The sequence below is a fragment of the Girardinichthys multiradiatus genome, chromosome 2 (assembly GCF_021462225.1).
Source record: "Girardinichthys multiradiatus isolate DD_20200921_A chromosome 2, DD_fGirMul_XY1, whole genome shotgun sequence".
In the NCBI taxonomy this organism is placed as follows: Eukaryota; Metazoa; Chordata; class Actinopteri; order Cyprinodontiformes; family Goodeidae; genus Girardinichthys; species Girardinichthys multiradiatus.
The window spans coordinates 30249642-30274510 of record NC_061795.1 but is presented as its reverse complement, the minus strand read 5'-3'; the positions used below and the strand labels follow the sequence as shown (position 1 = coordinate 30274510).

General features: G+C 39.9%; 2 long non-coding RNA genes across 2 annotated transcripts; one reads left to right on the top strand and one right to left on the bottom strand.

Annotated features, from left to right (window-relative positions):
* Nucleotides 1-21464: 21464 nt before the first annotated feature.
* Nucleotides 21465-22854, top strand: LOC124859000. The gene is made up of 2 exons (XR_007035994.1): nucleotides 21465-21675; nucleotides 22626-22854. It is a non-coding gene; the product is annotated as an uncharacterized LOC124859000 (long non-coding RNA).
* Nucleotides 22855-23257: 403 nt separating this feature from the next.
* Nucleotides 23258-24602, bottom strand: LOC124858997. Its single transcript, XR_007035993.1, has 4 exons — nucleotides 24454-24602; nucleotides 23729-24103; nucleotides 23553-23601; nucleotides 23258-23272 (listed from the first exon to the last, which is right to left on the bottom strand). It is a non-coding gene; the product is annotated as an uncharacterized LOC124858997 (long non-coding RNA).
* Nucleotides 24603-24869: the final 267 nt, after the last annotated feature.

Here is a 24869-nt window from a genome sequence, read left to right as displayed (position 1 = left end):
TCATGTTTAATGCAACTCTTAGCATCACTTTTAACACCAAATGATAATTTTAATACTTTCTATACTTTATGTAATGTGTATTGTTGATTTTACTTTCACAAATGTAGCAGCAAAATGTTGCAGCTTTTAGTATTGCATGTGGAGAAACTGTTTTATGAACCACAATATAGTCCACAAACCTTACTAAATTGTTCTTCTGGGGATCAGTTCTGCTAGAATGGGACAAGTGTCACAGAGATTTGAAAAATTAAATTTCTTTGGTTTCAACTTGTAAGCAATTGTTTATATCAATTTTACTCTCAAAAAATGTTTGTCTTTTTTGCATAATAAAAATATAATTTAACCTAAAAGGCAACTCTTCACATGGCAGGTTCTGTTATGTGAAGAGTAACATGAAAAATACTGATTATGGATTCCTCGCTAAAAATTAGTCTAAGACAACATGATTAAGGTAGCAAACAGAACAGCCAAAGTAATTTTCACAAAGTTTTAAGTGTGTTGATTCTTCTAAATGGAGGATCAGAGGTTATCTTTGGATTAGGTGGGAAGCTGCAGAGGTTTCCATCTATATTTACCAGTCTGGAAAGCGATGTCTATCCTGTAAAATTAGTGGAGCTAAATTGTAAGCAGGAGATTACAGACATCCAGGGAGTAAAGATTTCTCTGCAATGATGCCCATTTTAAGAGAAATGGACCCACTTTCACTGGGATATATGTGATCTTTTATTAGGAAAAGCTAAAATATCACGCAGTGGTGTGCAGCTTACATTCCACCTCTTGTCAGCTGGTAAAACACTCAGGCTTAACCTATAGTCTTGAGTGGGCTAAAGGGCCTTCTAAAATGGGGTAAGAGTGAATGAATTTATATATCGTTTGCCATAAATTGGTAACATTGCAATACCTTTTTGTTCAAAAAAGGAAACACCTTTTCTAACATGCCTGTGGTATTCATGTGGGAGATGGCATTTTGCAAAGACACACATGTTATGGTGCACATATTATGGTCCAGCATACATGGCAATCTGCGAGTGATTTCCACACTAATCACTCAAGATCTCCGACAAGGGAGCAGTCTTCCAGGCTTGGTCACCCAGGGAGCTCCCACTCAGTTTAACACCCACACACAAACATACATGCAGCCCTCCAAGCATTAATCCTACACTTTAACTGATTGATCTTGATGACAGAAGCTGCCAACAGGCCAGTTGTGCTCTAAACCAACTGGAGCAGAGCTAATTTTCAATGATTGCTAGTTATCAGTGATTAGGGATTAGGATCATTTATTAGCTCACAAGCAGATATATCACCAGGCAATGCGGGAATCTGAATATTTCCAGACAACTGACATGTACAGGAGTGAAGCAGACATACAAAGGTATACATGTCAGCAACTGGTTTATAAGACTATAGGACATGTTATTAATATAAAGGTGTTTTAGGACGATGGTCTCTGTAATTCACTCAATCTTTAGAAGATATCTTCTTGGCTGCTTAATCTTTATTTGTACAGAAACATATTTAATTTGCAGGGTTATACCATTGCTTGATCTATGAGTAACTGAAAAAAATACGTTATATATTCACAGTTTGGAGCCTGCTGCCCAACTGTGGCTGTGTTAACTGATCTGAGTCTTCACAAGATGAGAAATAAAAAAATAAAAAAACAGATGCACATAAACTGAGTAAAGGAAAACAGCACTTACTGCATTTTTTTATCTGGGAGGCAAACAATCAAAGCTTCAAACATCACAATGTTCTTTGAACAATAAACCCGGAGTCCAATTAGGTGCATTCTCACAAACACAAATACACGCACAAATAAACGCACAAACACACACACAAACACACACACATGCTTCAAAAGAAACATTTCAAATTCACTAAATCATTCTGCCAAAGGTAAACACTAAACTTACTTGCCCATTATCCTGAAACTGCAACCAAAACATACACTCAGAGAGTGGGAATGAGAGCGTGGTGAGAAAATGAGTTTGTTTTTTGCACTCCCTAAATTTATTTATTTACATATTTGTTTCAGTATTTGTTAGTGTGCAGTAAGTGTCTGAGCATGGGATTATTTATTTATCTGCATTCAGGTTTGTAGGTTGCATAGCGACAGTCTCAGTAGTTAAGCTGAAAAGACCTGGGGTATCATTTACAAATGTGGTGTATGCACAAAACGGGGCCTGAAACTGGCATACGTCACTTTCCACGTAAAGGTTATGATCTTTAAAAAGCAAACTTCACTCTGACCCATACTTATGATCCTTTTGAAGGAAACTGGCAACACAGATGGTGAGGTGGGGAATTAAAGTCACCTTGCATCATGATTCCTCTCAGACATTCAGTACACTCTGTATAAGCTTTTATTATAGATTGACTTTATCATAAGCATTCAAAACCGCAGTGTAATTTATAGTTGTGCTAGTGAGCCATATCTATACATAAGGACCTTTCAAATAAATAAAAAAAGGCCTATAAGCCAACTTAAATCTTTTTTTTTTTTTTTTTACCATGCCCTGTCTGGCAGTGTGGCACTCAGAATTGTTGTCTGAGTGCCAAGAAGAAGCCCAACAGATTTATTTTCACAAGTGGAGCATTACGGCTGACTCTTTAATGCTCCGCTTTATATCAGGAACTGCTTTCGGATTATTTCAATGGTTATGGACACAGAGACGGAAACAAAAAGGAAAAAATAAGAAGCAAGAAAGAGAGAGAGGTGGGGCAAAAAGGCAAAAAAGAGAGAAGGAGTTCAGAATGGAGGATAGAAAAATTGATGAAGAGATTAGAAGATAACGCCCTAGAAGATTGCTTCTACACCTGCAGAAACATATAATACCAGCAGTGTTACCAAAAGGTGTATGGTACTAATGAATGCAAGATGTATTTAGTGGTAACTGCAGCTCAACATCTGTGTATCTGTTAAAACCTGAATCTAAACACCTGTGGGTTTAAGTGTGAGCGCGCTTGTGCATACAAGGTTTCTCCATAAAAATATGCAATAGCGGATGTGAGGAGCCACAGACCAGCCTCCCTGGACCCGAGATAGACACAAAGGAGAGCCGAGCCACAGACATCCAAAGGCCCCTGCCAGAGCACAGGAAACCCAGGAGAACCATCGCCGGGACAATGTTATACACTTTGACATTCATGAGGTCCTTTGTATTGACCATTTATGGTGCATTCAGACTGAACGCGAATGACGCTATAGGAGCGAGTAATTGACACGTTAACCCAATGTAGAGGCGCGCTCAGAAGCAAAGCGATGCAAAGGACGCGTTGCGAACCGAACAATTAGGGTGAATAGAGCAAAGCGAGAGAGAGAGCAAAGCAAAACCCACGATGGACGCAAAGTGAATTTCACTGGACTTGAAAAATCTGAACTGTTTTGTTAATTCGTGACGCAAATCAGTCAGTGTAGTCCCTGCAAAGAAATAACGGAAAACATTACCTACAATCCGCAAACATCACATATATAAAAAAGACAGAAACATTAATGTACACATAGGATGAAGGAAGGTTTGCTCTGAGAGGTTTGTGGGAGGCTTTGAGAAAGCTGTTGAAATATAGTCCTTAAAAGGACTGTTCAATAAGGCACGCATGATGTTGTGAAGCACACATGTGACCTTCACACACAGCCTTCTATTGAGGTGAGATTTTTTTACTCACTGAAGACAGACTGACATGCATTCTGCAACAGGGATACAACACCTGTAGTTGGTGTCCCCGAGGCTGATTTGTCCCCCCAACGCAGGGCAGCAGGTGCTCAGACTCTGGGAGAATCTGCCCAAAGACATTGACGACGATGGCGTTGTTCGGCTTTCCACAAATGAATTACCGTGACTAGCTCCATAAAATCTAGGTCCGCCATGTTGAGTTTAAACCAGCAATCAGCAGAGAGAAGTTCCTCCTATTTGATGAAGGAGTCAAGGGAGTAAAGGGAGTGGAGCGAGTGGAACGTTGTCAGGCAAGGACAGCACACGAATGAAGCAAATAATTTGCTGAAATTATGGTCGGTCTGAACCCACCATTATGGTTAAATGTGGAGAGGGTGTAGAGGGCAGAATGTGAGGTGGTGCACGCAATTGTTGGGATTTATAATGGAGAAGTTGCTTGCTTGCTGGTGTGCGTGAGAATGGTGTTCTTAAGTCTGGATTTTTTTGCTGTACTCCATTTTTAGCTTTTAGACATACTTACACTTTTAGTATTGTAAGGATTATGATTATTGATCAATTAATATTCATCAAGAATTATAATTTAAAATCATAATTTCTTAACCCACCTGTGTTAATTTTGGTGGGTTCTTAATGACCTGGAGCAATTCCTGTATCCTTGCTTCACAATCCTCAATGCTATAATCATTAAGAGCTTTATGCTCCGCTGATGACAATAAAATCAAAGCTCCAATTGCTTCCTGTGCCTGCATTTCTGTGGGGCCCTCCTGACTCACATCTCCAGCTGCAGTCTGGGATGTTTTCTCCATCTTTGGCCAAAATGCACAACAACAAACAAAGCTGTTCAGCTATGAATGACCACTAAAATTACCAGTAGTGACAATTAGCATTAACACAAACAGACTACGCTGTTTAGTTTTGAATGATCACTAAAATCAATTAGCAGCAACACAAACAGACTAAGCACTGTATGATTCATATATACATATATCTTGCAGATTAATGGGTTTTGCTTAAAATGGGCACACAGGTTTGACCGTTCAAACTGTGGCTTACCCAAGTCTAGGCTTTAATGGAATTGATTAAGCAAAACACACAAAAAAAATTTTTTTAAAACAAAAGCCAAATTTTAAAATAAAATTTTAAAAGTGCGATAAATAAAACTAAAACATTCCAATGCTATTCTTAGCTTCAAATGAATTTTACTGATGCATACTATGGGTTATTTACTTTCTTGTAGGGCCAACCAAGTTAGACAACTAAAGTTAGTTATGCGAGTCTGGTTAAAACATGCTTCACACACACAAGAAAATCCCACAAAAATGCATAAATTTCAGAGTACAAGTGGCAATGAATAATCAATAACTTGATTTTAGCTCAAGCTATGTCCTTTGATCATTGGTGATGGGATTATCTGCCTGTGTTAATAAAACTAATCAAATTAGTTAAATTCTGTCGCAGCAACTGTAATTCTCACTAGTGACCACAAGGTAGCACTAAACACCTGTCTGCAGCGGAGAAAATCCTGTTGCAACTGCAATTCACTCAATGGCCATCAGACTGTAGTGTTGCTTCCTCCCTGACTGGGAGAGTGTTAGTTACAGCTGTGGTTAAACCAGATGCAGATTGGATGCATCCTACTGTGCCAGGAATTTTTGGTTGCTCTGGCAACAAGCTGACTGCGCTACAGCTCTAAGCCAGCAGGGGTTGCTTTGACAAGCTGGCAATTTACTTTGAATTTCACCATAAACTACACAAGACGTCCACCTTGCGTCCACAAACGCACCTTAGAAAAACTATTATTACTATTAGGAGTATATTATTACTTCTCTGCAGTAGAATTGAGCCAATATTAGTCAAGATACATCCTCCAGCTTACAACTGAAAACTTTTACCGAATCTCACCACAGAGTTTCCAGGATCTCACAAATGTGTTACTTCGTGCAACAGTGGTATCTGTCATTTGAAGGACCACCCAGGGACGCCAATTATGCAAGGATTATGATTATTGATTAATTAATATTCATCAAGAATTACAATTTAAAATCATAATTTGAAAAAATATTAATTTCTTAACCAAAAATCATTACTTATGAATAGAAATCAGAGATGTCCTCCGGTGTTGTGATTATGGGCTCAAAGCTCTTTAATAATTACAAATTATTAACCAAACCACAAACTGTCACTGTTTATTCAACCACTTCACTGAAGGTGGAGGATCTTCGACCTTGTTTTGACAGATAAATCGCTGTTGCATGAAATAAACACAAACGCTTCTTTTAATTATATATATATATATATGAAGATTTAATGAAGCCAAATAATCTTGATATACCATTATTCTGGTCCAAAAATCTTCACCTAACTAACAAGCACCATTCTACACAAAGGGAATAAAAATGACTACCTAACAATAATAGTAAAAGAAAAACATATATGCACATTTAGTGTCTATGAAGATCAAACCAGTAGTTTTATGGACAAAATGTGTAATTTGGGTTAAATGGAAAGAAGTCCTGTTGTGCTGATGTCTCAATTGCAGCAATCAGCTGATAAAACGGTGGGGCCATGCCCCTTTAGCCACAACCAGCTGATCCCTCCAAATCTTGACAAAGAGCCATAAAACTCTTAGGTGGGAACTCAGTGGAAAATGTCTAGCAATAAAACTGGAACAAAGAGTGGTCGGGCGAGGCCCAGAGCGCAGTTGCTTTGAATGAAAACTTTTAAAAGTCCAACTTCTAACTCCTGGCTGATTTGAGATCAGCCGGACAAAACATTAACCACGCACAATTCAGCAGCGCTTGCGCACCAAATCAAAACACAGCTCAGCATAACATAATTCAATCGTATTGCATGCAACAAGTTAATACCTGAGATTAACTACTGGTGATTCTAAATCAGTTTCACTATGCCTTATCCTGCCCAGACCTCTAAATGCACCTATCCGATTTAATATGAAAAGAACGAAAATACTTTGATGTTGATTTCTGCTCTCCAGCAGTTGAGGATGGATCAGGTCTGAAGAAAAATGGAGAGTGGGGGGATCACGCATCCGTGATCAAATTAAAGAAAAAAAACGTTAATTTCTCATCCGTCCATGAGGGGAAAAGATGAACCATTAGTTGACTGCATACAGAAGGAGGGAAAACTCATCTCCTTGGACATAGAACCTCTGTGGGTTTCCACCTGCACCAGGTGTGGGCGCGGTCTTCGATCGGTAAATAAATCTCATGATCTTCTCGTATCAGACAGATTTCCAGCTTTCAAGCTCTTCCAGGAATGGCCTTGTGGATCAAAGGTTCGCCTGCAAGCTTTTGTCTCTCCAGATATGCGCCTCCGTTCCGCTGTCCTTTGAGACAGGCGGGAAATGGCACCGAAACTCTCCATCTCAGCCGGTATATACTCCCAGTGACATCAGAGCTGCGCATGTCAAATTGTGCGACCAAAATGGATGGCCCCAACAGTATATATCCTAAGCAGTATTTTATAAATGAGATCCCTGAACTATGATCAGGTAAGATATGGGAGCCAGTATAAGAGAATCATGGTCAATGTGTTAAATGCATAAAGCTTTGTTATTCTAAGAGAAGACAATCCATTTAAGAATATGTATAATGTCACACACTAATGTGTAATCACATAAAATATTTGTATTGGTTAAAGGAGTGAAAAAGTCACTTTGGGGATGACTTTGTTTAAGTTGTAGTTATACCCCATGCCAGAAGGTGGCGTATTGCTCTGTGAGACAGAAAAGCGAGGTTATAGGTCTCCATCTCCAATATGGCAGAAGCGAGGGATTGAGAAACTTCACCAGTTGTGTGTCTCATCATTTCCCTATGTTTTACAGGTTAGTAGCGGTTAAATTCACATGAAAGGAGTTTTAAAATACTTGTGAGAAACACAGCTAAATGTGAATGTAGAAATCAGTTGGTAAACGCTGTATTTTGTTACGTTTAGAGTGAGGTGAAAAGACTAAAGGGCAACACTGTCGGTCCCATTTTGAATAAATTGTGTACTTATTTCAAGCTCCTTTTAGTTAAGCAAGCTCCGTTTTGTATTCTGACGTTGTGTATTAATGTTAACATCATGGCAGTGAGCAACATATGTTTACTAGTCCTAAAGAAGCATACTGAGAATGTTAAAAGTTAAAGCTAAGTCTGCCAGCATACATGTGTTAGTCCCATGCAGTCTGTGAGCTAGTAAACTAGACAGTTCTATACTACACACTGGTGTATGTTAAACAGTCCAGCTGCGAGTATAAAAAGGTATGTGACGGCCATTATCTTTAAGTTCCATAATGGTAAGTGGGTATGCATAGACCCCTTTACTGTCTCAAAATAAGTCAAACATAAGTTATTACTGTGCCTAAGGTCATGCTTTTCCTTACGTCAATTCCAGACACACTGTATAAAATGTGCATCCAGATTAAACAGCTTATCTGTCCAAAATCTTGACAGGTCTTCACATTCCTCCCTTGTGGAATAAACATCTGGGGATATCATCTGGTTAGTCAACAATACTTCCTATAAGGAAGAGAAGACAGAAAAGAACAAGGAAGGATAGAGTGTGAATTAGACCCTTAGGGGGAAGAGGCAGATATGCAACCTCAGATTGTCAGTAAGTCTTTCAACAAAATACATCTAACAACATTCTCCCCTCTGTCGTTTGTGAGTGGAGCCTGTGTGTGTCTGTTTGGATCCTGTGTGGTGCAGCTGTATTCTGTGTTAAATTATCAAGGAGACCTCCTCCCTCCATTAGTAGTTTGGACTCCATAAATCCAGAGTCTTTAGTAATGGTTCAAAAACATGACATTTTTATATTTGATGTTATCTTCGGTGTTCATTAAGAGACAACTATTCAGTAAAAAATAATGGAAGCATGTGAAATATGTTGGCAGAAAATGTATCCCATGACTTTAGCCTCTCAATCACCCTACTATTTGGTTGGATTTGAAAATAGATAAACAAATGTGTTTGTAATAGATCTCAGTAATAATTACATAACCATTTTCAAATCCAAAAAAAACATCTTCTTTTTGTATAAATAGTAACAGGTGTGAAAAATATGGGAACTTTTGGATGTCAAACATGCAACCCCATGTAAAATTTCAAAGTGGAAATGAGACAAAATTCACAATGAGATATTAAAAGAATGTAGTTTTTATTTTCAACAATCACAAAGTTATTTTCTTGCCTAAAGTTATATTAGATGTTTTTACAGCTATGTAATGCATAACCATGACTGCGTTTTCTAACCTTGTTCCCTAAATGCAACTCGTGAAAAGGTGCTTTGGAAACATGATGCTATTGTGGTTTCTAAAGAACCAAAAAACTAAATTAAATAAATCAAATATTTTATAGTGATGTCCTTTCAATCACCCATAATTTTGTGTTTTTTAGCTCTACTTAAATAACACCCTGAAATTAATTTCTGTCTGCTTTTTAGGATTTTTGTGACTTGTTTATGGCTGCATTAGATGAAGTAAAAGACTTCTTACTACACCCTCAACATTTTTCAGCCTTCTGGTGTAAGCCATACAAAAAAACCTTGAGGTCAGGTCTAATAAATCCTATAATATAATCCTATTCAGGCTTTGGCTCGGTGTGTCCAAGCCCTTCACTTTGTATTTTTTTTAGCAGTTCAGAAGGGGACTGGTTTTGGATTATTTTTCTACTGCATAACCTAGGTGTGCTTGTGCTTAAGGCCACAAAACCAATAAGCGTAGAATTCATTGTTCAATCAGTTACACCAAATAATCCAGGTTCTAAAGAAGCAATGAAGCCCCAGACCAAGTTTCAGTTTTATTCTAGAAATAATGAGACACACACCTTCCAAGAAGTTCCAGTTTTGTCTTGTCAATCCACAGAATAGTTCCCTAAAGGTCTTGGAAAACATTAAGATGTTTTTGAGCTTTTCTGTTTCATTAGGTCAAAAGTATTTTTCACCTTGAATCTCTTCTTGCCATTTCTGTCCAGCCTTTCTGTTGTTGAATCACGAATACTGACCTTAACCAAAGCAGAAAGGCCTGCGGTACTCTAGATGTTATTTCGGGTTCTTCTGTGACCTCCTGGATTAGTTATTGACGCACTCTTGAAGTTTCTCATTTTGTAGATGGTATGTTGATGAAACACTTAAAGGGTGCCAAAATAAGCAAAAGCCAAAGACATCTGTAAGGGAGTAGATATGTTTTCACAGCACAGTATGTGTTGATCTTATCTTACAAACCTACCATCAGGGCAATAATTTAAAAGTTTGAAATAACTCAGCAGAGTTCTGATGGCTTATCAAACATCTAAGTTCACTAAGTGAGCGACTCGTCCCCTGAGGTGGGCCCGCATTCACACATACTGAGACCGGTTGCTAGTAAAGACAGAGCTGAGGTTCGGCATAATGCTGTGAACATTTGTTGACCTGATTCCAGGAAGTAAATAGTGTGTGTGGAAACATTTTGGAATTCTCGTACTCGTCGTCTTCCGCTTATCTGGGACCTGGTCGTGGGGGCAGCAGCCTCCTCCCAGTGGGACGTGCCTGGAACACCTCCCGAGGAAGGCATCCAGGAGGCATCCGGTATAGATGCCCGAACCACCTCAACTGGCTCCTCTCGATGTGAAGGAGCAGCAGCTCTACTCCGAGCCATTCCCGGATGGCCGAGCTCCTCACCCTATCTCTAAGGGAGTGTCCGGCCACCCTACGGAGAAAGCTCATTTCAGCCGCTTGTATCCGGGATCTCGTTCTTTCGGTCATGACCCAAAGTTCATGACCATAGGGAGGGTAGGAACGTAGATCCGAGCGGTAAATCGAGACTTCGCTTTTTTGCTCAGCTCTCTCTTCACCACAACGGACCGGCACAGTGCCCCCATTACTGCGGCAGCCACACCGATCCGTCTGTCGATCTCCCGCTCCATTCTTCCCTCACTCGTGAACAAGACCCTGAGATACTTGAACTCCTCCACTTGAGGCAGGAACTCCCCTCCAACTTGAAGAGGATAAGCCACCCTTTTCCGGTCAAGAACCATGGCTTCTGACTTGGAGGAGCTAATCCTCATCCCAGCCACTTCACACTCGACTGCAAACCGCCCCAGCGCATGCTGTAGGTCTTGGCTAGAGGGGGCCAGCAGGACCACGTCATCTGCAAAAACAAGAGACGAAATCCACTGGTCCCCAAACCAGAGCCTCTCCGGCCCTTGGCTGTGTCTAGAAATCCTGTCCATAAAAGTTATGAACAGGACCGGTAACAAAGGGCAGCCCTGCCGGAGTCCAACATGCACCGGGAACAGGTCCGACTTAGTGCCGGCAATGCAGACCAAACTCCTGCTCTGCTTGTACAGAGACCGGATGACCCCTAATAAAAGGCCCCCGATTTTGGAATTCAAGAAAACTAAATCTAATTGTTCTAAATAACCATTTGTGTATACACTCTGTGCCTTTTCAATATTTTTTAAGTCTTGTCAAATACAGTGACCATTAAACAAAAACAGACACAGAACTAACAAAGGATAAACAAAGGAAGAAAAAAACAAAAAACTAGATGCATACAAAATGAAAACTACACATTTTTCATTGATGTGCTGCAAATGTTCAGGTTTGGGGACAATCTAAGGTGCAGATGAAACGTTCCTGTTTAGTAAAGAATACCCCTGTTACTTTTCAGTAATGCTTGTGTAAGCCCTTTAAAGGAAATACCAGAAACTATGTAATTCATTTAACTTAATCAAGCACCAGCTGTCCTCTATTCTAAGCTGCTAACCCTTCACATTAAGTTGGAGGAAACACGCAAACGCTAGAATCAGAGTTGAACTGTGATCAAGTTACTGATTCAAACTAGCATCAACTCCACTGTTACTTTTAATCCTCTTTAGCATTCTACTGATCCCCCACCACTCAGCCTGTTGATATTGGGCTTGTTGTTCTGCACCCATTTATTACAACAATGAGATCCATTTACATGACCTCTCTGAAGGTCTCAGAGGAAAATACTGATGATAATGTGCATGTTCGCTAAAGCGTAACTCATGTCCCCAAAGTCTGCCTCAGGTGTTTTTTTTTTATTTTTATGCTTCACTTTAGGATGTTCAGTGTAGATTTCTGGGGCAGCGTGATTTGCTGGAAGCAATAAATCACTCTATTAGGGTATTTTAAAACAATTGAGCAACATTAAGAGCAGTTAAGTATCCAATTACCAATGCATTCTTATTACTGTGGAGCCCTTGCACTGTTACAGAAAATTCTGGTGCTAATATAGTCACTATTCATTCTGAGGTGACTATAACTCATTCAGCTCCTCTATAAACTGAAGATTTAACTGATCAATTTAAGGAAATTGGAAACAATTTACAGCAGTTAGAATAATTTAAAAAAGTGAAGTCGTTTTATTCATTATTCAGTAGGAGTCCTAGAGGTGGACACATGTTGGTTTGAAGGGCTGTGTGAGCATGTGTCTGGATCTGTAAATAGCTGTGTAAAACGTGAAAGACATTTGTAATAAGGCCCTCATAGAAAGCCATAGATGGCAAATGACTGGTTGAACAGGCCAGACCTGGCCATTAAAACACCTTTACGTCCATTAGGCAATAATGAGTGCTGTGTTAAGCTGCTGTCTGGTACACTCTGACTGCCACCACACAGCTCAAACCTTTGCTGCAGAGGAAATGAGGAATGATCGGTACAATGAGTCACTGTGAAGTAAAAGCAGAAATTGGACAAGCTGGAATAATGCGGTAGGAGTTGTGACAGGGTTTCCCTTAACTGTGGTACTCATTAACCTAAAGGGTGTTGGTGCTGAAACAGGAAATGACCTGTACCGCGTGCATCTCTGAAATAGGGTTGCTGCGTATAGGAAAGATAAAGTTGCAGCCTTCTGCTCTAAGTACAGAGTTTCACTCTCTGTGGTACCAACCTCCCTTTTGCTCCCTGTTAGCACACCTCTCTGTTGCACACGGTCACCGGCTGGTAACACCAAATTGTGTCATGCAACAATAATCTTCAACAGCTCATTGCATGAATGCAGTTGTACTGCTGTGTGGAAAACCATAGCAAATATGTGTTAAGTAAATAAAGAACTGCTAAACCCATGCAACTGCCAAGTTGCAGTACATGGAATAAAAATGAATTCCTCTTGTTATTCTTGGCCAAGATAAGTCTTTAAAAAGTGACAAATTCTATTTCTCTGTAGTTTTACTATTTTATTTAAAATAAATTATCAAAACATGTTTTGTTTTAGCTAGATCTTATATGTGTTTTGCCTGAAGTGCCCACAGTCTATTGTGAGAACATGCTTTTTACTCTTGTTGATTGTATATAAATGTAACTTAGTTGCAGGCTGACTTGTGAGAGGATGTTTTTTTTTAAGATTTAAGAGTGTTGATGGATTTCATTTGTCAGTAGCTTGACAAAGAAGGGCAAAGAGAGGGAGAAGACATGAAGTAAATGGCTCAGAATGGGTCAGAAACCAAACCTGGGACAGCTGTGTTGAGGACTATAGCACCTTTACATGTTGCATCTGCTGTACAGAGCACAAGGGTCCCTGGAAGGTGGATTTTTAGGCCCTAAAGGAAACCATTAACATTTATTGAACCGTTGAAATTGTATTGTAAAAAATTATTAGATACTTTTTGGGTGAAAGGTTTATTGACCTTGTAAAACATGAAATTCAGCAAAATACAAATAGACAAAATGGAATTTAGGAAAATAATTAAAAATATATATGCATACAGCATATTTGTTATTCAACAAGATGGCTGTTTGATATTTTGCAAATTGCAGATTAGTAGACATAAAAATGAATGAAATTATTCCATTTCCCTCCAGTTCATAAGGGTCCACACCCAGTTTATTACATTTCTGGCAGACACAAAACTCTATGATAATATGCCATCTGTCTTTGACACACATACTAAAAGTACAAGGCAATTAAAAGGAAGGAGAAAAACAGGAGAGAGTAAAGAAAGGCAAAATGAGTGATAACGTTTGTCAAAGGAAACCCTTTATCTGCTTTTTGTCCGCAGTAATGGCCATTAGCTGAGTTTGTGCTGGCTTGCAGTAAATTTTTAACCCTTCAAATCACAGGGTCAATTTCAAGATTTAGTTAGGAGGTGGTTATAAATCTAAAGGGTTTTATTTTTTTCCTTCCTCAAGGGATAGCTCATTAGATTGGAGTAGTGCCACCAAAACCAAAACCACATGGCTCTTAAAAGAAGAAACTCTATTAGCAAGCTAACAGGGTTATTTGAGGCCACTAATTTCCAACGATGTCATATATAAAATAGGGATAAAAAGGTTACACACTGTGTAATGAGACTATGCTCTGTTTGTGAAGACTAGTACCACTGTAATGTCTGTACAGCCCAGTGTTATGGCACGTAACAAAATACGAATGTGTATGTCTGTTTCAATTACACAAGCCAATTTTTATACTTATTCATTTACTTGCCATGGTAAAATGATATAAATCTTACACTTGGCTTAGTAGCTCAATCGAATTGTACAGTCCTGAAGATACCCAATTGATTCTCGCCGTCCTTGTCACTTGGAATCTAGACCATATCCCAGGTCTCACCTGATAAAGGTAGGATACACCTTGGACATCTCACCAGTCCATCAGACAGAAAACACAAATGGACACATCACTCACTAATAAGGTTAGTTACCAATCTTGAAATTACCCTTATATACATAATTTGAGGGGCTGCACGGTGGCACAGTTGGTAGCACTTTTGCCATGCAGCAAGAAGGTCCTGGGTTCGATTCCCGGCCTGGGGTTTTTCTGCATGGAGTTTGCATGTTCTCCCCGTGCATGCGTGGGTTCTCACCGGGTACTCCGGCTTCCTCCCACAGTCCAAAGACATGCCTGTTAGGTCAATTGGTCACTCTAAATTGCCCTTAGGTGTATGAATGAGTGTGTGCATGGTTGTTTGTGTATTGTCCTGTGATGGACCCGCCTCTCGCCCATAGACTGCTGGAGATAGGCACCAGCTCCCCCACGACCCACTATGGAATAAGCGGTAGAAAATGACTGACTGACTGATCTAATTTGAGACTCTAGAAGAAAATTGCAGACAAAACATGTAAATTCCACATAGAAAGGCCTACATAAAGTAGTGGCAAAAGTTGGTGTGCAATTTTTAGGACATGATGAAATGTTTTTTGGATTAGAAAAACAAATAATCAGTTTTTGTGCATTTAGCCAAGCAATACAAGTATTTTCAGCATATAATAGGGTGCTAGCTGATAGGCCTCCATAAATCAATAATTATTAGCCAATGTAAATACTTAAAGGCCTCCTGGTGACCTTTGCTTGCAACAGAGCTGATTTTCAGACATGCTTTTAAAAAGGCAAATCTAAAGTCTTTGTAAACTTGTCATTTCTATCTATTTTTGCTCCTCTTTTTCGTCTTCTGTCAGTCAAAGCTGAAAAAAGCATTCATCTTAAGTGAATCCACAGATAGTTTATATTTGCTAGCTTCATGAAGTGTTTCCAGAGCTGACTCTCTACATTCCAAAAGCACAAGTTGTACAGGTGGTTACTCTGAGATAAAAAAGCCTTATGAGACACATCACAAACTGCCAGCCCTCTGGCAGCCTGGGATATGCTTCAAATGATCCCACTACATGACAGAAACTAATATTTCAAGTTACAGAAATTGTACTTTTTTTTATTAGGAATGTTTCTTATTCTCATGCCATGTAAAGGCCACCACTGTTGGGCAATGGATCAAGTAAAAGGTGTGCTTTGTCAGTATGAAACATAATTTCAGAAATGTGTATTTGGGATATATCAATCAGACAAAATTATGAATGAAAATGACAGAACTGATCTGTACAAATAACTTTGCATATCTATGATATAGCCACATTTACAGTGAAGATTAGAAATGAAAGAAGACATTAACACCCCGACAGTGGTTTTCCTGCAGTCTCTTTCACCTTATCTTCTTCTCCACCTCTCCCTAAACCAAATCAGCTAATCTCCTCTCTAGTGGCTGGAGGACCCCAGCATGAATCATGACCTCACACTGGTGAGTTAATTACTACAAAAGAGGCAAAGATTCTTAAAGGAAGCTAGAGTTAAAAAACAGGAAATCCAAAGAAACGGATAGCCTAAGGCTAGTAATCCATCATGAGGTGTCTACCATGGGGTCACCTGAATGCTTATGTATGTGAGTGCATGTGAGTCTTCATTGTTAATACCTAGCTTGAACAAGATTTTTCAGTTTCCAAGACATTGATTTTGATTCATCTTTGGAAAATATGGAGCTGCTAAGTCATGGTTTTTATGCTGCTATCATAATCACTGAACCAAAACTGTGTAAATTCTGATAGAACACTGACATGACCTTTGACTGAAATATTACCCAGAAATATAGTTAATGTTGACCTCTTTCTCTGATCTCATAAAAAATAAGTGTGACATGACATTTCATTCCTGTTGTTATACAATGCAATACATTATGCCCTATTATGCCCAAGGGTAAAATACAGTATGTTACTGTCAGTCGTTTGATTGAAAGCTTAACATTGAGTGACAGATGTCATGCTCTTAATGTCTTCACCCTTTTATCCTTGTGTGGTAATTGAACTTATTGTCTCTCAGCAAAGAACTGCAAAAAAAGTTGGACTAAACTACATGAAATTAGTGGCAATCAATGATTTTTCAAAAGAATGTTTTCAAGGATGTTTTATTTTAATCGCTTTTGAGAGAAGACCAGACGTCAGGAGCAGCTGCACTTTCATGGCAACACAGACTGATCAGCATAGGATGCCTCCCCTCTTCACAGATGACTATGACAAATTTCTCCAGAAAAATAGCGCTAATGGCAATGAGAAAATCCTGGCTTGAAGTGAATGTGAAGGTAAATGCTGGCTACGGAGATGAACTAATCTCTGTTCTGATATAACAGAAGTAACAAAGCTAATTAGATAAGAAACTGTAGACAGCAATTGATCTTGAAATCTATTTTTTGTCAACTACAAATTGCCACAGAAATAATGCCAGCCGCTAAGTCACTTAAACTGGCTTTATTAAACTTCAGAGCTTTATCAGGAAAATAATTTTTACTCAATAACCAAGCATGATTTTGATGTTATGTTTTTAACAGAAACATGGTTAGACACCTACACTGACAGAGTCAATGCCATCCAATTACAATTTATCAGTGAGAGCAGGGAGTATATGTAAGACAGAGTATTAGGACCAGGGTAAGAGATCTTTTAATACAAGAATAAAGTGGTAGCATTACGAGAATAAAGTCATAATTTTTATGAGAATGTGCAGTCTTCCTTTTGTTAAAATGAGAAATGTTGAGCATCTTTTTAAGATATACTGTCGAATCGTTTTCACAAATAAGGGCATTCTTAATCTTTTAGCACATCAGCATCAGATCATTATCAGTATCGGGACTTTGAACCGATTGTGCATATGACTGTGTCTGTTTCGTTAAAAGAGCCACACGGACTTGGATGAAATTGCTTGTTTTGTGGAAGATGAGCTGTCATTACTTTTTCTCGTAATGTTGTAACTTTATTCTCGTAATATCATGACTGTATTCTCATAATAATAGACTATGACTTTATTCTTGTTATGTTACGACTTTAACCTAATATTACCATTTTATTCTCAGAATATTATGACTTTATTCTTGTAATATTACCACTTTATTCTCGTAATATTCATTTATTGATTCATCTTCTATACCGCTTATTGCATAGTGGGCCATGGGGGAGCTGGTGCCTATCTCCATCAGTCTACAGGCGAGAGGCAGAATTCTCATAATTTTACCACTTTAATCTCGTAATATTACCACTTTATTCTCATAATATTAGCCTATGACTTTACTTGTAATGTTACGACTTTATTCTCGTAATATTATGACTTTAGTCTCGTAATAAAAAATAAAAAAAATCTCTTAGCCTGGTCCTAATACTCCATCATACATAGGAGGAGGGGAGGGGTGGCCACCTTGTTTCATGATTAACTAAAACCAGTATTTCAATGACTTCAATTACCTATCTGTGATATGTGTTGATTATGTCTGTTTAATCATTGTGCAAGACTTCAACAACCATGTTGCCAACCCCCAAGACAAAATAACTATTATACACTTTTATTTCCATCGACTCATTTAGCCAAAGAAATATTATAAGAAAATGTTTTTTTCAAGGACAGTACATCTGAAACCTTTAACCAAGTTTACGCTTCCACTTCTACGTTATCTTGTAACTCAGTAAATGAGCTGGCTGATTACTTTCAATCTAATATTTCATACATCCCTCTGTGAATCCCCACCTTGAATCCTCTGTGAGTGCCTGGTGGCCGGGTTACTCCTCACGGAACCCAGCTGGGCAAAGCAGGAATGAGAGGCAAAGCACCATCTGCAGGGGGAACCATGAGGGAAAAAGGATCGGGCAGCGGTCAAAGGGGTAGACCTCGAAGACCTGCTCTCCGGATCCTTAAACTGGTTCTAGGGAAGTGGAATGTCACCTCGCTGGGGGGAAAGGAGCCTGAGCTTTTGCAGGATGTTGAGAGATATTGGCTAAAAATAGTAGGGCTCACCTTCATGCACAGCGTGGGCTCTAGAATCCAGGTCCTTGAGAAAAGTTGGTAATCAATGATCAACTTTGTAGTCATGTATTTGGACCTCCTGCCACATGCCTTGGACACTTGGATGACGAGAGGGGCTAAGTTGTCCACCAATCACCACCTTGTCGTGAGTTGGGTCCACTGGAAGAGGAGGAGGACAGACTTGCCAGGCCCAAGCATATAGTGAGAGGCTGCTAGGGACATCTAGTGGAGCCCTTAGGTGGGGATGTATTCAACTTTCACCCCCAGGAGAGCTTTTCCCAGATCCCAGTGGAGGTTGGAGATCCTCCACTAGGATCTGGGACAGGTCTGCTCTGATAGAGCAGACCATGTTTAACTCTATTGATGTTGCCACCCGTAGCTATGGCCAAAATCTCTGTGGTGCCTACGGCAGCAATCCCTGATAGCAATGCTGTCAAGCTGAAGAAGGAGTCCTATCGGTTCCGGTTGGCATGTGGGACTCCAGGGGCAACTGATGGGTACCATGAGGCCAAGCGGGCCACTGCCTGGGCAGTAGCATAGGCAAAAACCCAGGCCTGGTAGGAGTTTGGTGAGGCCATGGACTAAGACTAGAGAGCAGAGCTGCTGACCTTGAAGGGAGGACTTTATCAGGCAGTGGAAGGAGTCCTTCAAGGATCTCCTCAATCCTGCCGTCAAGCCATCCCTGGTGGAAGTAGAGACTGGGGACTCGGAGGTGGACTCATTCATCACCCAGGTTGAAGTCAGTGAAGTGCTCCAAAAGCTCCACGGTGGCATGGCTTTGGTGGCGGATGAGTATTTGAACCTTGCCTTCAGAAGGAGCTTAGACTGCTGCTCCCGTGACCCATTCTTGGATACACAGAAGACGACAAGTATAAGTATTTCATACCATATCATTGATTCTATTGCTCCCATGAAGATGAAGGTTGCCTCTGGTAAGAAGAAATCTTCGTGGAGAAAGTAAAAAAAGGGAGTATCAAAAGTCGAATGGAGGTGGTGAAAGACTGAACTCCAGGTTCACTTTGACATTCATACAGAGAGAATTCACAGATATAACTTACAACTGAAAAAATCAAGGGACCTTTTTTTTTGTAAAATTAACAAAAACATCAATAATGCTTGTGCCTTTATTGCCACCATCGACAGGTTAGCAAACCCTCCTGCATCTGTAGCATCTGAACTCCACTCTACATGGATCTTGCTAACTTTATACTGAGAAAATTCAGAAGATCCGAAGGGTAATCTGTACAGCAATATCAGGCCCACAGCCAATGTTGTGTAAGATCAAAACAAAATTGTACCACATGACACAATTCTACCAAATAAGCTACAAAAAACTTTATTATGCATTAGCTAAGCTCCTTCTCCAGCTGTCTCGGTATTTTACCCACAGCTTTCTTTAAAAAAGTTTTGCCTGTTATAGCATCTATTAGACTCACAGGGCTGTGTGCAGGTTGGTTGTGTCTGTCTCTTTCTCCTACCTTCTGTGCAGAGCGGATTGGCAGGTGCGGCCCCACAGCTGCAGCTCGTGGGGAGTAATCAGGTGGAGCATAAAGAAGAGCTGGAAGCCAGAGGGAGACACCAGTTTGATTGCTCTTGTAGCCTGGTAACCAGGCCTACATAATTTGAGTCCTGTCCTTATGTGTTCAGATTCCTATCCTCGAAGGTTTCCAGGATTCCTTTCCCCAGGTCCGGTCCTCCGAGACCCACCAGGGAACCCTGAGGAAACCCATTCCGTCTGTCTGCGTCTTGCTCCTCAGATCCTCCTCCTGGCCGTCTCACTTGTCTGTAGCTCCTCTGATATCGCTTACCTGCCTGTCCACCCTCACAGTCCTTCCTGCAACCTCCTCCTGGAGAACAACAACAGAGATATTACATTACTCCACCATCCACAGGATCTCTGCATCTACCTCTCACAGTAAGTGCTCCTCTCTTCATACTCACTCCATTATCATCATCTTTAACCCAGTTTCCCTGCAAGTAACATACCTCTCTGCCTTAGTGTCTGGTCTGAACCCGAACCAAGACCTAGAAAACTCCTCCACCTGTATAATTATTTCAATACACACTTTACATTATTTTACTGTGTCAGTAATTGTCGCTGGCACTAAAGTCCATACTCAAACAAAGATGACAGCGTTTGAGTTGATTTGAAATCATCCCTTTTGTCAGGCACTTTCCCCAGGCCTTGAAATCAGCAATTATCAAACCAGTGTCGAAAAAGAATAATTTGGACATGTTGCTATTGCAAAATTACAGGCCCATCTAAAATCTCCGATTCATCAGTAAGGTTATTGAAAAAGCTGTTAAATACATTCTTAGCATTGACCATCCACTTTGATGTCTTTCAGTCAGGTTTTGAAGGTCACCACAGTACCAAGACTGTGCTTTGAAGGTGTTTAATGATATCTGCTTAAATGCAGACCGTGGAAGAACAACAGTGCTGTTTTTAGTTACAGCATTTGACACTGTTGATCATGATATATTACTGGAGCGACTAGAGAACTGGATTGGTCTTTCTGGTGCAGCACTTCAGTGGATTGAGTCTTACTTGAAGGACAGGGACGTTTTTGTGTCAATAGGTCACTTTACATCGCAGTTGAAAAAAATCACATGTGGGGTTCCCCAAGGTTCTATCCTGGGGCCCCTGAGCTAGGGTGAGAATGTAGATATTAAATAGCAGGATTCAATATCTACATTCTCACCCTAGCTCAGATTATAACAAGCAACAAAATAAGTTACTATAACTACGCAGATGTCACACAGCTCTACATAGGTGACTATGATCTCATTCAAGCATTGAATAAATCAATGTGTGGATGTGCCATAATTTTCTTCAGTGAAAGAAAAATGATAATTACGTAATTATTTTTGAATAAAAGGAGGAATGATCAAAAGTAGGCACACCGCTTCAGTTATTATACCACTGATCAGACCTGAAATCTGAGCATAGTGATTGGCTCATACCTAAACATTCGGACTCAAATACAGGCAACTACTAAGTCGGTCTTCTGTCACCTAAAGAACATTTTCCGGATTAAAGGACCAATATCCAAGCAAGATCTTGAAAAACACATCCATACGTACGGTTACTAAACACAACTACAAATTATAAAACACAACATTTCAAAAAAACGCAACATTTCAAAAAACACATTTCAAAAAACGCAACATTAACTAAACACAACAACAAATTAAAAAACACAACTACAAATTATAAAACACAACATTTCAAAAAAACACATTTCAAAAAAACACAACATTAACCTACCGGAAAAGGTAGGTACCAGTGGAAAACATGAGACATTGCTGATTGGTCGACCGCGCTGTTGGACGGACCACAGTTCTTGTTCCGCCCATATCGAGGATGCATCAATGCATCCTTCTGCGGAATTGGGTAAGCTAGGTTTCCCATAATGCACTCACCAGCAGCAGTCAATGGAGAAGGTGAGTGCAGACATTTATCGTGTTTATACCACTATTATTTTCTGACAAAAAGTAGTTTTAAGGCGAGAAAGTCGACCTCTAAACTTCATCCATGCAGTCAGTTTACCAAGAGTGAGCCTAGTTTGAAAAGTGCTCCGGTATTTTCGGAGCAGCAGATCTCCGCAGACAGGCCGCAGTGGCTGCAGGCTCAGCAAGTGGCTGGAGGCTCAGCAAGTGGCTGGAGTGGGTTTTCCCCACTAACCGCAGACTGACCTCAGCCAGTGACTTTGTGATTTTCTGCTGCCTGTTATTTGTTTGCAGGAGCTGAAAGTTGATATAAAGCATTTTATAATATGTGGTGGATAACTGCAAGTACCAGAATGTAAAATATAATATTTTCTCTTTTGAAAATGTTAACATTTGTCCGAGCTACCGCACTCTGCTGGCGGTCAGAAGCCTCAGAGTCCCTCCGGTCCTTGGTCCCCAGAAGCGATCACACCCTGAATAACACTTTCTCCTAAAGGAACAACTCTCAAACTGTTTCTAACTTTTAGCTGTTTAATCTAAATAAGGCAGAGGAATGTTAACAGAAATCAGCGTTGAGGATCTTGTCTCGGGCCGTTGCGTCTGTACGTGAGGGCCATAGCTAGTGATCAAACAGAGCTCTTTCACTTTTGTCTTGGAAGTGGTGGCCTTGTGGTTACAGTAGGGTATTTGCGTTATAGGCCACAAGTACCCGGGTTCGAAATACAGCCTGCCACTCTGGGTCCCTGAGCAAGACCCTTAGCATGCTCCCTGGGCTGTTCCCTAAGGGATGGTTTAAATGCAGAGGACAATTTCTTCATTGTGAGATCAATAAAGTCTATATATTATTATTACTTTCCTTGTACATAAAACACACATTTTCCCAAGATTGTCTTTTCATGTAAACCTTAGTGAAGTGTGAACTAATTTTTCCTGGTTTTATGCAGACAGCTCTGCAGGAGAGAAAGCACACTTCCAGGTTTGGATGCATTTTCCCACAAGCTCCCAGGGATCTTCACCATCATGTCCGGCTGTGGTCTGCTCCACTGTCTCCTCATCTTATTTTACATTTTAAATTATATTAAATAGGTTATGATTAGACAGTCAACTTACCAACTTCCTGGCTGATTATCTTTTTTTTTTTTTGTTATTCCAATAAAGATTTTACTACAAACATTTTGTCTCTGTTTGTGCTGTAGTTATCTGATGAGTTTACCTGAAGATAATTAAAGTGTGTTGATCAGTGTTTAGTAACTATTGTAAATGAAACATGCAGTAGTAAAAAAAAAACTCTTGCTATAAACAGGTTGGTAAAAAGTTTAATGTAAAGTAATTCTTTAACCCTCCCTAAGCGATAGTACAGAGTGAGCCAGATGTCACGGGGAGGCCCCAGAAAGAACTACACCCGGAGTTGCTCTGACCCCCGCAGGACCAGAAATCTAGAGTAATGGTCGGAAATGTGATGTGGAGGGCTCCCTGTAGCCCAGCGTGTGGGAAAACCATGAAAGAGATGGGGGGGAAACTCGAGTAGCGCACGCGGGGTCCGTGTGACCCCTCCAAGACTGCAGGAGGGTTGCTTATGGATCCAGAGCAACTTAAGAAATAATGGAATTCAAGAATCAACTGTATAACTCTGAAGTTGCTTATTATCTTCTATTATTTGTCAGTTAGGACAAATAATAATAAGTAAAGATTTCAATTTTTTTTAGGAGACAATCATGAAACCACCATTATTCACTCAGTAAAGGTTTTTATGATCAAAAAAATTTAAAACTTTAGCTTATTTTAAAAGATTTCTACTTATGTATTTGATATTTGTCAAATTTAAATTTTTTCTTGATTTTACTATCTGTTATACATATGAAAATACTCACATTCCCAATTAGAACAGTCCCATTTCTTGAAACTCCAGGAAAGATATAGCTGAAACATCAATAAGAAAGCTCTGTTTACCTCAGACCTCCAGTGCTTTGCACAGTAATGCTGTTTTTAGTATTTGACTTTTTTGCAGAAGTTATGCATTTACAGTTTAATAAAGATGCAAAAGAACCTTTTAAATTGTCCATCATTTATTCACACAAGGAAACCAAGGTACACTGCTTTCTGCTTAACACAAGTTTCACAAAGTTGTTAGGGTTTACACTTTCAAAACAATACTGGGAGACATATTGGTCAGATCACAGCACACTGTCACAATTTTGTCCAGTAAAACCACCTCCTCACCTTCACATGGCAGCACCATGCTCAGTGGTATGTTACCCCGCAGCAAGGTGTGTAAACATGACATCTATGGTCTATTTGTGAACATGGTGGACACAGTTGATCGGTCGATGCAGAACAGGTGTGCCATAGGGAAGGGAAGATGCAGCCTCAGGTGCATTAGAGTCAGGAGGAGCATCTGGAAGGGTGAAAGTTTTCGGCCAGTCTGCGGTAAACAGGGAAGGATCTGAGACAGCACACCCATCAAAACAACAACACACAACTTTATATCAACTTTCAGCCGCTGCAAACAAATAACAGGTAGCAGAAAATCACAAAGTGACTGGCTGAGGTCAGTCTGCGGTTAGTGGGGAAAACCCCTTCCAGCCACTTGCTGAGCCTCCAGCCTGTCTACGGAGCTCTGCTGCTCCGAAAATACCGGAACACATTTCAAACTAGGCTCACTCTTGGTAAACTGACTGCATGGGTGAAGTTTTGAGGTCGACTTTCTCGCCTTAAAACTACTTTTTGTCAGAAAATAATAGTGGTATAAACACGATAAATGTCTGCACTCACCTTCTCCATTGACCGCCGCTGGTGAGTGCATTATGGGAAACCTAGCTTACCCAAGTCTGCAGAAGGATGCATCAATTGCATCCTCGATATGGGCGGAACAAGAACTGTGGTCCGTCCAACAGCGCGGTCGACCAATCAGCAATGTCTCATGTCTTCCACTGGTACCTTACCTTTTCCGTTAGGTTGATGTTGTTTTTTAACTGTTGTGTTATTTGAAATGTTGTGATTTTTGATTTTTAGTTGTGTTTTTTAAATTGTTGTTGTGCTTAGTTAATGTTGCGTTTTTTGAAATGTGTTTTTTGAAATGTTGCGTTTTTTGAAATGTTGTGTTTTATAATTTGTAGTTGTGTTTAGTAATTTGTTGATGTAGGTTGCACTTCAGGGCCACCGTACATACGTTTATCTTTAGTCACATT